The 12,011-nt window shown below is 44.9% G+C and overlaps 1 long non-coding RNA gene across 32 annotated transcripts; it reads left to right on the top strand.

Moving 5' to 3' along the window:
- Nucleotides 1–1,276: 1,276 nt before the first annotated feature.
- On the top strand, nt 1,277–8,199 carry LOC109758026 (uncharacterized). 32 transcript variants are annotated; one of them, XR_012202961.1, is made up of 12 exons: nt 1,292–1,899; nt 2,598–2,715; nt 3,026–3,099; nt 3,172–3,285; nt 3,425–3,584; nt 3,934–4,059; nt 5,019–5,058; nt 5,632–5,677; nt 6,938–7,037; nt 7,237–7,345; nt 7,653–7,744; nt 7,833–8,199. It is a non-coding gene; the product is annotated as an uncharacterized lncRNA (long non-coding RNA). The 32 variants fall into 32 exon arrangements; XR_012202960.1 differs by having other exon boundaries at nt 1,292–2,104; nt 3,026–3,075; XR_012202957.1 differs by adding an exon at nt 1,984–2,104 and having other exon boundaries at nt 1,293–1,899; nt 3,026–3,285.
- The last annotated feature ends 3,812 nt before the right edge of the window (nt 8,200–12,011 follow it).

The raw sequence follows: 12,011 nt of genomic DNA, 5'->3' as shown, positions 1-12,011 counted from the left end.
ATGTGCGTCCACACGTATAAATGGGTGATGCAGAGTATGTAGCCAAGCAGCATATATGCACTGGTCCCATATTTGTTCTCTTTGAACCTTCTTCCTATGTGAGGGCAGCAAATCTAGTCCTGCACAAACTACCCGACCCCCCAGTTTCTTTCCCTTTTCAACAAAGAGATCGGTTCCTTACAGATGTGTGTACTGGGTTACCCCTTTTTTCCCTTTTCGACCTACAAAGCGGCTGGATAGCCAGTCTATACTACTTTCCACCCCTCCTTTCCTCATTGAACTACGTCCTAGATTCTTGCTCCAGCCCACCGCACCCTTCTTTCCTCTTTGAACCAAGACCTAGATTCGACTACAGATCGAAAAAGATCCACATGCAGCTAGAGCAACGACGGTTTCAAAGAAACTTATACCTTAGGGTCGTCGGGATGTGGCAAGGCGTGCGGCGGGAGGCCGAATCTGCCCACACTACGTACGGCAGCGAGGAAGAAGGGGTCGGTGGCCCTCCCGCACAAGCGCTGGGTGAAAGAGAACAGCGCAGCCGGCAGTGGATTGCCTCCCTCGCCGAAGGCGATAGAGTGAACGCTGCACCTCCTCCCCTTCCCGGTGCGACGGGATACGGACACCTCCTTCACCAGCTGTGAGGGGGGAGAGAGAGACAAGAGTCCAACACAGTCTTGTTTAGATCTGGTGAAGAGAGGGTGAGAGACTGTGAATATAGCAAACCCTAGCAATTGAACGCTGAGCCTCCAGCGTGTAACATATATGTAGTGCGGCGAGCGTGTGGAGAGTGCAAACCCTAGCGAACAAGCGCTGAGGCTCCCGCTTATATATATACTACTGTAGTACGGATTGAGCTCCGGTGCCTTCACTGCACCTGCTTTTGGCTGTATTACAGGTGAGCCAGCCACATTTTGGGCCCACCTGTCATAAATCCAAAGGCAGGTGCACTAAGTCAATGAAGCTGCGTCCATATAGTACTGTCGTGTATACGACTAATATATAGTGGAGTGGTTTTCTTATTCTCTCCATAACAATTTAACCTATAAACCCTGGAGAACAGCTAGGCAGGACCAAGGTGGCCACGTCGCCTTTAAATCGCTCGTGCCACCGCCTGTTAATTCGGTGCCGCGTCAAGGGCATTTTAGTAATTTCACATACAGGTGTATAAAACTCACCCGCTGCAATGGACAAACCGTAGCCGGCGCCCGACCCCGCGCGAGAGCGACCCGCGTCCCCCCGAGCCCCCTTGCCGCCGCCACCCCTCCCTTCTGCCCCGTGCAGGATCCGCCTGCCGCCACCGCTCTCCTCTGCCCCGTGCTGGACCACCTCTCCTCCTCCTGCTGCGCCGCCACCTCTCCTCCATCATCCGCCAATCCCAATCCCCTCCTCTTGGCTGCGCACCCGCGACGGAGACCGAGGATCCCTGGCCCCGGCCCCAGGCCCTAGCCGCCGGGGAGCTGGTCTGGGCCAAGACCAAGGGCCGCCACCCGCGCGCCTCCGCCCCCTCCCCAGAATCCTCCCTCGTCTCCTCACCCCACCGCCACCGTCAAGCCCTTCCTCGCCATCCCCGACACCGACGCCCTCGCAAGGGCCAACACCGGCCTCGCCTTCGTTCCCCACAAGTTCCTTGCCGCCCCCGCCACCTCCTCCTCTTCCTCCCACCTCAGCCGCCTCCCCCTCCCCCCTTACCCTCTCCCCCACCCCCCTCCCGCATCTCGTCTGCCCCGGGTGCGGAAGCGACCTTCCCGGCGATGGCGGTGGCGCTGGATTCGATCTGCAGGAGAGAGGGAGAGGGGGGAGGTGTGGCTTCTAACTGGAGAGGGTCTCCGCCGGTGTCGGCCTGCACCGGCGAGGTCGGGCGTGACCTGGCTTCCAGGGCGGCTTGACTACAGTCTATAGGTGACCACGTCCCTTTTCTCCCCTTCTCTCGTATGTATCTCTCTATGTTGTTTCTCCTCCTTTCTCACACGAAGAAACACACAGAGCAGTAAACAATGGGAGGATTTGGGGGCTGCTCAGTTTTGGATATGGGGGCTGCACGGGCTTGGAGCAGCAAGCCATGGCAACGAAGTTGAATAAAACACATACTTGTACTGTAAATAAGGTTTTTTCATAGTGACACTGACAAAGCTTATGCATGAGATAGAGCATCATTGTATTTTGTGATTCAGTTTCATAGCATTTATGCCATAGCAAGGTGCAGGGTAAATGCTCCTCTTGACCTATTCTATTTTGGAATAAGGTTGCGCCAGATTATATTCAAATGAACATTGTAAAGTCTGTACTGTCATGTTCTAGATATGTCAAAATTTCAGACCAAACAATCTCCCCTTCATGAACTCTTCATTTTTTTCTTAATATCATTTAGTTTGCCATTTGTATTTTTGTGATTGGTAGATAAAAGCTTGCACAGTTGCACTTGGTGTCTATATTACTATATATTCAGCTAATCATACAAGAACCGTCTTTGTAACAGATCCAGGTTTTTATTTTTATCTGTCTCCATGTACTTAAGGCCTATGTTGTAAGGTTCAGTGGTCAATTAGAGTTTTAATTTCCTAGCTGTAGCTCTAAATAAGGTTTCCTTTGTTATGCAGTATATCCATATTATAATTAGAGGAGAGGAGTTGTACCGCCTTGCGCATAATGCATTTTAATTCCTTATTTCTCACATCCCGAAAGTCACATTACATCTATGAACCAGAAGAACTAGAGGTATGAAACTCCCAAGAGGAAATATTCATTCCTCTTAGCTATGTACTCCATCCGTTCCTAAATATAAGTCGTCGGGGGAGTGTAAACTGAACTCCCCAGCGACTTATATTTCGGAACAGAGGTACTATTTATTTGTACATGCTTTTGCAATACTCATGATGCCCTCGGAATTATTTAAAAGGATGCATCCTTTGGTGTCTGTTCATACTTATTATATGAGCTATGTTTTACCATCGAGTAGATCTCTTATTACCATGATATTGTCTAATTTTTACATGGATACAGAAGGGTAACTTAACGTTGTATGCAGAGCTGGGTCGACATACGAAGACGCGGGAGCTAAAGCAAATAGACTGTGAGGTTATCAGGATACAGGAGAAATGGGTTATGCTTTAGTCCTTGTAAATGGCACTGGTTTTTCTGGTGCAAGTAAAGCCTGACAGTGGTGTACTCCAGGCAATGTGAAGCTAGGACTTTCCTATCAGGCGTGACCTTGTAGCCAAATCCATGAGGAGTCGGAGGCAGTTGCAGCAACTAACCATGAAGCGACGGTGGAGATCCAGTTCATCTGTACGTCTAAGGCTGCCTTCTGACCGAGCCGCGCCGCGGCAGCAAAATCTGCTTTGATTCAATGCTCTGATCATCTATGCTTTCCTGCTGTAGATTTTGGAGCTTGCTTTGTTAATCCATGTTATTTTGTGTATCACAGTTTAGGTCTGACCAGCACAAGGTGGCAACAGCAATAGTGGAGAAGGCATGAAGAGGCCCACGTCTGAAAATCCGTTCTGCTGACAAATCAAGGGAGATGGTCTTAGCATCCACTATGACAATGTTGTCCAGAACATGGACGACTCTGGAAACTGGAAAGTGTAAGTACTAATCAAATTTGACTATTTAGGTTCTGTTCTATCGAATGGCACAAGTTCTTTTATTCATTTAAAAAAGAGAGTGCAACAAGTTTCTCTTATTCATATTCAAAAGAATTGCGATGAAATGGAAGAAACTCTAAGCAGTCATCTCGAATGTAGAGCTTGTAGTTATGTCATAGGTATATGTCTCTCAATTTATGTAAAGATGGGATCATAGGTCTTACAGTATGTCTTTATCTTGGGTGGTGAGTTAAAGGAATTCAGTCTGACAGTGATGCTAGCATGCCACTATGTGTTCCTTTCTCTAAATGGACCTACCTATGTCATTCAGAACAGATTTTGCTTCCAGGCACACAAAGGCCACCGATTGGATCAGCGCGAAGAAACCCGTTCGGACCGCTGACGCATGCCTCGCCTCAGCAACGGATCAACCTCTGCACCTACATCCACTTCGACAGGTCGTCAGTCAAAGCAGGTCCATTTTACCCTCCTTCATGCGGATGAATCTGATCAAGTTTATTTCAAATTCCAATCTAGAGTAGTTACACTTTTTCGCCTCTGCCTGCCTGCTTCTAGCAGGGTTGCATTTCTCCAGTTTTCACAGCTTCAAATCACTACCTACGAATTGCGTATGCGATTCATCATCGTTCAATTACCCCGTACCCTATGTGAATTATATTCTGAAGTACAGGTTGACAACAACCTACTAGTTGTACATACTTTTCTAGCTGGTACACAGTAAAAAGAAAGGGCTTGAGTAAATGCACATTGTTCATTTCATATCTCTCAGAAGTTCCTGCATTTATTTTCCAGTAGCCATAATCAATGTCAGTCAAACACTTTGAAGGTTTTACACTTTTATTTGGTATCCTACTGCGCTGCATGATAACATCCACATTTACACGTAGTTTAGGCCCAGTAAAGCATTTCCCCCCTGGTTTCTTCAGCTTGCAAGAAAGGTTATGGATTCTGGGTTGACATTCTATTTATTAAAAAGGTGCCTACATGAAAAAAATCGTTGAAAAGCCAAGTGAGACACAATAACTGTCCACCCAAATCATTGTGCTGGCTCAACGCCCTCTGCGACACAGAGGCTGGCGGGCTCTCTCTCTGCACCGGCCAATCCGGCGAGGGTGCTGTCCTGTGAATTTGCCCGAATTCTGAAACTATTGCATGTGCACTATATGTATGATGGAAGGTTTCACTTAAGAAGTGTCCAAACTGAGGTACTAGTTAACTGGCATACTTTATGGAAGAGACATTCGCCCTAACCTGCAACTCCACCAGTCATATAGAAGCACATATAACTGATTTGTTGCTATCTGAGACCATTATTTTAATTGTGAATCTTATTTTTCTTTACCTCTAGGCCATGAACCATCTTACCCTCAAATCAGAATTCATGTTTTTTGCTCCTATTTTGTTCCTTACCAGTGATAGTGCAGCTTCCTAAAGGCATAAAGCTCCCGGGAAGGTAAAACTGTGGTGTTTCATTAAATTGAAATCTGTCATTTATATTTGACTGCTTCATTCTTCTCTAAAACTGCAGGTATATCCGTACAGTGAACTGGATTATGCATTAATCGGTTGATTCAGAGCTCTTGTATCTTGAGTGGCATTCACCTTTGGGCAATTCAAGCGACCACATGTATTTTCCAGTGATATTGAAGCTACTTTCAAATAGTGCACACTAGCATGATTTGTGTTATTTTCCGCGATAGATGAATTAGCATATCCCCAAAGAAGAGCAAATCCACTTAGTTAGAGCATCGTTGTTACTCTGTGAGGAAATTTATCGTTTAAACTTTTATCTCTTCCATTATTCAGTGTTGTAGGATATTTTCCAACTGCACTTGAAAATTAGGAAGCTGAAAAAAAAACAAGAGCTCAATTTAAAGGTTGTAATTCATACAAGTTACCAACATTGATAAGTGATACTGCATTAATATTTCTCTTTCTTTTGCTAGAATATCTCGTTTATACAAATTTAGGAAGATCTTAGGACGATTTTTTGTGATGGATTTTTCCTCCTTTATTTATGTTTCAGGTCATGGTCTTCTTATCGACGTCTGACTGTTGAAAAGAGTTCTTATGTGGGTTCTGTTTTAATGTCTTTGTAAGCTATTCTCTTGTGATATTTCAGTTGTTCTGGATGCGATATTTTTGTTTCTAGCTACTGAAAGCATTCGACTAATATAAATTGAACCCATTTTAAATTTGGATTTGCATTGCAATTAATTGGAGCAAACTGGTTAGTCAAGTATCTATAGACTATTAATATAGTTATTCTTTGTCCTTCCCGAGGCCTTTTTCTTGGTACTTCAGCTGAAAAGATGCCCTTGGAGAATGTTTTTCTAATGTATTTCCCCACCTTCTCCAGTAAAACTATTAAATAACAATTAATTTGTAAGTTTCATATTCGGTGAGTCTTGTTGTACATGCTCGCAAGTCTAACATTTATCTCCTATGTCAGGTACATGGTATGAGCTTATGCACATATTTTTTAAGCTTCGTTGCCATATTTTTGTACCAAATTTGTAGGCTTTACAACAGTAGCCATTTATCATTTACGGTGGTTGACCGTGGCCCATCTGAAAATCTACATGTCTCGCTGGCTCCCCACCGGATTACTAGGGCATTAAGCTCCACACGTGAAAATAGACTGTCACGGTAGAAGGCTGCGCACAACTGATGGCTGCAACTCGCTGCCGTAGTTGTGCTGCTTGCATTATGCTTGGGCTGCTCTGAAATTATTTAGATTTCAGTTCGTGGACTTTATTACTCATGTGTTCTTTTAGTAGGCCTATACAAACACAATTGTACTATGGCTGATCTGTTTCCTCTTTTGTTGCGGTTGTCGTGCCTAGGAAAATATGAAATATTTACAGTTTGGTTCTTTTGAAGCTTGAAACACAATTGTACAACAGCTTCCAGAAAGTATTTTGCAACTTCAGAAATCCAAAATTATGGTTCTGATGTTAATGACCATGATGATGCGATAGCCTCTATTGATCTGTATCTATTTTTTCGAAGCTTGAAAGATATACTTGCAACACTTGACTGGAATGATCTAACTTGCGTTTCTCTTCTTTTTTTCATTTCCAGAATACTTTGCTGCTAGCATAATTGTGATCGATTTTTTACTCTACTTTTCCTTAATCTATATACATGATTATCAATTTCCAACTTCTTAGTTACAGAAAAAACAAACAAAATTCAGTTTAGATGTGTCTTCTGTAGGCATTAATAGATTCTTCAGAGCCATCATTCTGAACATCGTTTAAAACGACACCCTATTGCCGTTGGTGCCAAGAACTTGTGATTTATGGCTTATGTCAATTCCATCTTTATAGATGCTTGTGAAGTACACGGTGGAGGCGCGCATGGTTGATGATTATGTTCTGGGTTGGCCATTGAGAGGGAGGCCGAAGCAAACTCCATCAGGTTTCAGGTGCACGCCCTCTGTCCCTGTTTTCGTCTCTGTAGCTAAACTTGAGAATTGTACACTTTGGTATATAAAGTTAGTTGCTGAGTTTACATGCAGTTATGGAAGTTAGAGCACATACATGCTTGATTTTACTTCCTTCAATACCGGGCATTCTATAATTACTAAGAACTGATTTGTTGAAGTGTGGCTCCCTATTTTGTCCAGATAGCTACTTCAGGTTAGGCGGGAGAAATAAAAAGGGTGACCATAGATATATGGTCTAGCATCACGAGGTTCAGGTAACTGCTGTTGACCAACCGTTGCTTCGGTCAAGGTGGGTTATGCTTGATTATGTTCTTCTTTGTATTTTTTTCATGGCCTACACTGGAGTTATCATCTATTCTGTTTCAAAAATTTCAATGGCTTAGTTTCATGTCCCAGTACCACTTGAAGTACAACTAAGTACCTTCTAACATGACAATAATGTATGTATTTACCTATGGTTATTGTTGCCTATAAGAAACATGATCATCTCACCTTGGTTTCCCCTGTATCTGACTTGGGACAGTTTTATGTGAGATTTGTTTTGCATTTTCTGTGTGTGTGGATGCTTAAGCTTAAGCTTTTGTTATTTGGTTCAGTTAGAGATTAAAGAAGACTGAAATTATGGGCTCGCAGCGAGGATTGCTGTGTCCAACCTGCACAAGAATGCCAAGAAGTCCTTCTCCGAGACGTAAGCCACGACGCATGTTTCTGCCATGATTTCCTTCGGTTGGATTTCGTGGATTTAGGTGTTGAAAAATTATGGGCTGTGGATGCAGGATTAAGGACATGTACCTGCACTACAATGAGTGATCTGGGCTGCTTCTTTGTGGCTTCCAAACTTGAAATGTTTTTTGGAAGTTAGTTTAGTTTTTTGTTGTGGATTCACAGCTTCTCACATGTACCATTCTCTTAGACCTTTAGATTTCCAAAGAAACTATATGAAGATATGGTGGTATGGTCTCAATAGTACAACTTAAAGCTTTCCATGCTTTACATTTTCTTTGAAATATGCTCTTGAAGAATCATGTATCCATGTTAGATCTGGTGAGAAAAGACGGCTTCCAAGCAGAGGATGCGGGAGTGTTGGCCACATTTGGTTTTTGACTTGGGTGTAAATATTCTCACAATACTTGGCTCCTTCTCGGCCTTTGCGCCATTGGCGCAACGAGTCATCTAGTCATTTTAAATTGTGTAAGTACGAAACGAAAGTCTTTATTTAATGTACAGTGAAGAAAACTAGTACTACTTCCGATGAACTAACGATCCAAGCCCACGCGTCCTGGTCTCACTTCCTGTCCTTCACGTGTGGTGCACTACCCTCCCTTAAGTGAACAACCACACATGCGCCAAATTATCGGAAACGTGTGAGAGTGTGTACAAATAAAGAATTTTAATTTCAATTATCGGAAAGGTTTGAGAGTATTACAAAGTTTGACTTCAGTCAAATCTAATATGCGGAGTAAATAAAAATGGAGGGCTACTACGTCCATCCGGGTTTTTAGTCCACACCATTTTTAAATCAAAGTTAATAGCTGGACAAATAAAATTACAGGGGAGCTGGAGACAAAGTTGTGAGAAGGCTTAGAAATCAATACAAAACTTATGCTCTTAGTACCAACGTCGATCCTTCTTCGAGGAAACATTTGGTTCATAGCCAATTGTGTGATAAAATTGCACCAACGTGAAAGACAACTGCGTCTCCAACCCAACCAAGGTGAACTGACGAAGGATATCATCTTTGTGCGTAACAAGCAAAGAGCACTGATGGAAGACAGGTTGTTTTTCATTGAAAATCGATCAGCTTCACCAGCCGACGCAAACATGAGGCGCAACCATGAGCATCGATAGGTCATCGTGGTGATGCATCATCCATTTGGCATCAAGTTTGGGTGAGGCACCTATGAAGTTCGACAAATCCTCACTGTGGTCTATTTCTTCTCAGTAATCAAGCTCGAGGAAGGAAGAACCACGTGGCAGAGGACAGTGAGGCGGAACAACAATGGCCATCCAATTTTGTGCAGTTCCACTAAAATTGAGGAAGACATGCCCGGGTATGGAGACACGCATCGCTATTTCCAAAAATATAAAAAAGGGTTAGCAACGACATCTCAATTGTCAATAAGAATTAATGAAAAGTACACCAACAAACAGAAGCATCATAATTATCTTGATGGGAACTAAACCAGGATACCCGAGAAAAAAATCATTTCTTCATTTAACCAGTGATAGTACTACCACCATATGGACAATGACCGCACAACCACCATGTACTTTTTGTCGAAACAACATGTATACCTCCACCGAGGCATAAATCAAGACAACTTTTCGAGTGGCATTTCCTCTATAATAGTACTAGTAGGTGATGTTGGACCAGCCGACGAACCCTAGCTACTATGCATGGGGAGCTTGGGAGTAGTCGCATAGAAGAAAACCCGCACGCAGCGACCTGGGGAGCTGGACCAGTACAAGAAGTTATACCTCAGGTGGGCGAGATGTCGTTTAGGCGGGCGGGCGGGATGTGCCCACACGACGGCAGCGAACAAGGGCGTGGAGGATCTTCATCCGTGCCAGCGCCGGCTCCGAGAGGACGGTGCGCATCGGCTTCCTCTGTCGCCGACGGCGACAACGTCAACGCTGCACCTCCTCACCTCCCGCAGCGGGCGGGGTTCGGCCGGATCTGTGACCACCGGTGAGGAGAGAGATAGAGTGGACATTGTCATCTTGTTTTGATATGGAGAGGGTGAGAGAGCGAGACGCGAGAAACTCTATCAAACAAGAGGCTATAATGGAGTAAAAAAATCTCTCCATAGTAGTGGTTTTAAATAGAATACGCGCGTTCCCGGAAAAAAGAAACGAAAACTGGCGGACAATTTTTCTAACGTACCAAGAAAGAAAACTCGATTAAAAACACGCCCCCGCTTCCAGGTCGCGAGAGTCGTTGCGCACACACACATAGACATAGACATGCATATCCGTGTTTACGTAAAATTCTATTTCCATCTCCATCTCCAATCATATTTGTCCAACTGGCACATTATTTACGTTGTTAATTATATACACAACAATATTAACGTACATCATCTCTTGTTTGCGCACGTCCGGACCACTGCCACGGCCGGTCCTGACCAACCCGAACCCTCTTCATCACCCACGCGTGCTTCCCACCCAAAACGGTCAGTGCCGCATTCATGCCCGGCCAGAGCGGACGCGACCTCTGACTGGCGCCGGCATTGAAGCGGCGCGCCGGCCGAGAGAGCGTCGCCCGCGCCGCTTCCGGGTGCACGCGGCTGCTCCGCGTTCAAAGGTCGCAATAGCCGGCTACAACATGCATGTAAAAAGTTCTTGGGAGTCCGTGCTACAGCTAGCTGTCCTCCCCCAACTCGTCAATCTCTTCCAGCAGTGCTAGTACTCCATGGCGCGATCCATCGACAAGCAGGCAGGAAAGTTATCGTATACTCGGTTTGCGGTGAGTGGCATGCCGAGCGACCGTGTGGGGTCGAGCCGTGGAGGAGGGTGAGACACGAACACGACAGACGTAATTTAAACGTTGGTTTTGCTCGATGGCGCGATCCAACGAAACGAAACGTTGGTTTCTCTCCTTTCCATTTTTTCTCCGGAAAAACGGAAACTTTCCACTCCATTTTCATTCCTATTCCAAGGTTGCCCCGTTACAACATTCCATCAAATACAAAGGAAAACTAACACGCATGCTGATGCATCTCAATGATTCACAGATCATAGCCAATATTTACTTCACAACTAAAGAAAAAAGTTGTGAGAGCGTGTACGAAAGAAAAACTACTGATGGGGTCACTACGACTTAAACCCTAAACCCTAAACATGATTTAATTTCCTGGCCAGGTAGAACCTGTCGAAGGAAAGTCGGCTGGCACCCTCGGATCATACGATGCTTTTGTGCAGTTCCACTAAAATCGACCTGAGCATCCCTGATGGCAAAGATATTGAAGAAGTGTGATTAGAATAATAGTACTGGCACTAGTTCATGAGACATAAAGTCATCACAAGTAGAAGCCGGTAGAAGTAGAGAAAGATCAACATGGAGATGGAGCTACGGCAGTGGAGCAAGCCGGCTCCAAAAGGAAGATGGACTACCTGGGACGTCGGGCTATAGCTAGAAGGGCGGTTGGGACGCGGCATCGGCCCATATCATGGTGACCCTCGATTGGGACGCACCGACTGTGGGTTTTCTCCCTCGCCGATGTCGACCTCGTCTACGCAGAACATTGTTCCCTTCCCCCAGTTGCGGGATCAGGCCCGTCGTTCTATGCTTGTGCAGAGAGCAACCTAAGCAAGCAGGCTTGTAGCTTAGGCTCCTGCTAGTGTATATATAGTGGTTTTCTTTTTCTCTCCATATCAACCATTTTATATTGCTTACGTGTCATTCAAGAGTGAAATGATGGTTGCTTCTTCCGACTAACTTACTGTGTGATTTGACTGCTCCTTAGTGGCCCCTACACGTACTCCCCCTACGTGTATGCAACAGTCACACGTACACATGGACGCAAAAACGTGCGCGACGCCCTAATGCAGGCATGTCCGAGCACACGATGGAACACACACGGTCACGCTCAAGTGCTCAACCTACACGTGCATGCACACACAAACTCAGTCAGGGTGAGCTAGTGACCGTATAAACACTAGAAAATATATATATTGAGCGCAATGAGCGTATTATGAAGTCCACTGACCGTACTTTTACAAATATACAGTGACAGATAGTGTATTTATCTCGTTTGAAATTAAGACAATATTAACCGGAGAGGAGGCAGTATGGACTAGCATTACTTTGCTGTGTCCCGTCAACTTGTTAAACGAGGAGAAGGTTGCAGGACGGGAGAAGCTTGCGCGCGGTGGCTCGCAGAACAAGGAGAAACTTTTGACTAATGCAAGCTCTCCCTTGCTCAGGCGGTGGACGTGCAACAATTAATTCGGTG

Source organism: Aegilops tauschii, chromosome 2, assembly GCF_002575655.3.
Source record: "Aegilops tauschii subsp. strangulata cultivar AL8/78 chromosome 2, Aet v6.0, whole genome shotgun sequence".
NCBI lineage: Eukaryota > Viridiplantae > Streptophyta > Magnoliopsida > Poales > Poaceae > Aegilops > Aegilops tauschii.
The sequence above is the reverse complement of the archived record's forward strand: the minus strand, read 5'-3'. Positions and strand labels throughout refer to the sequence as shown.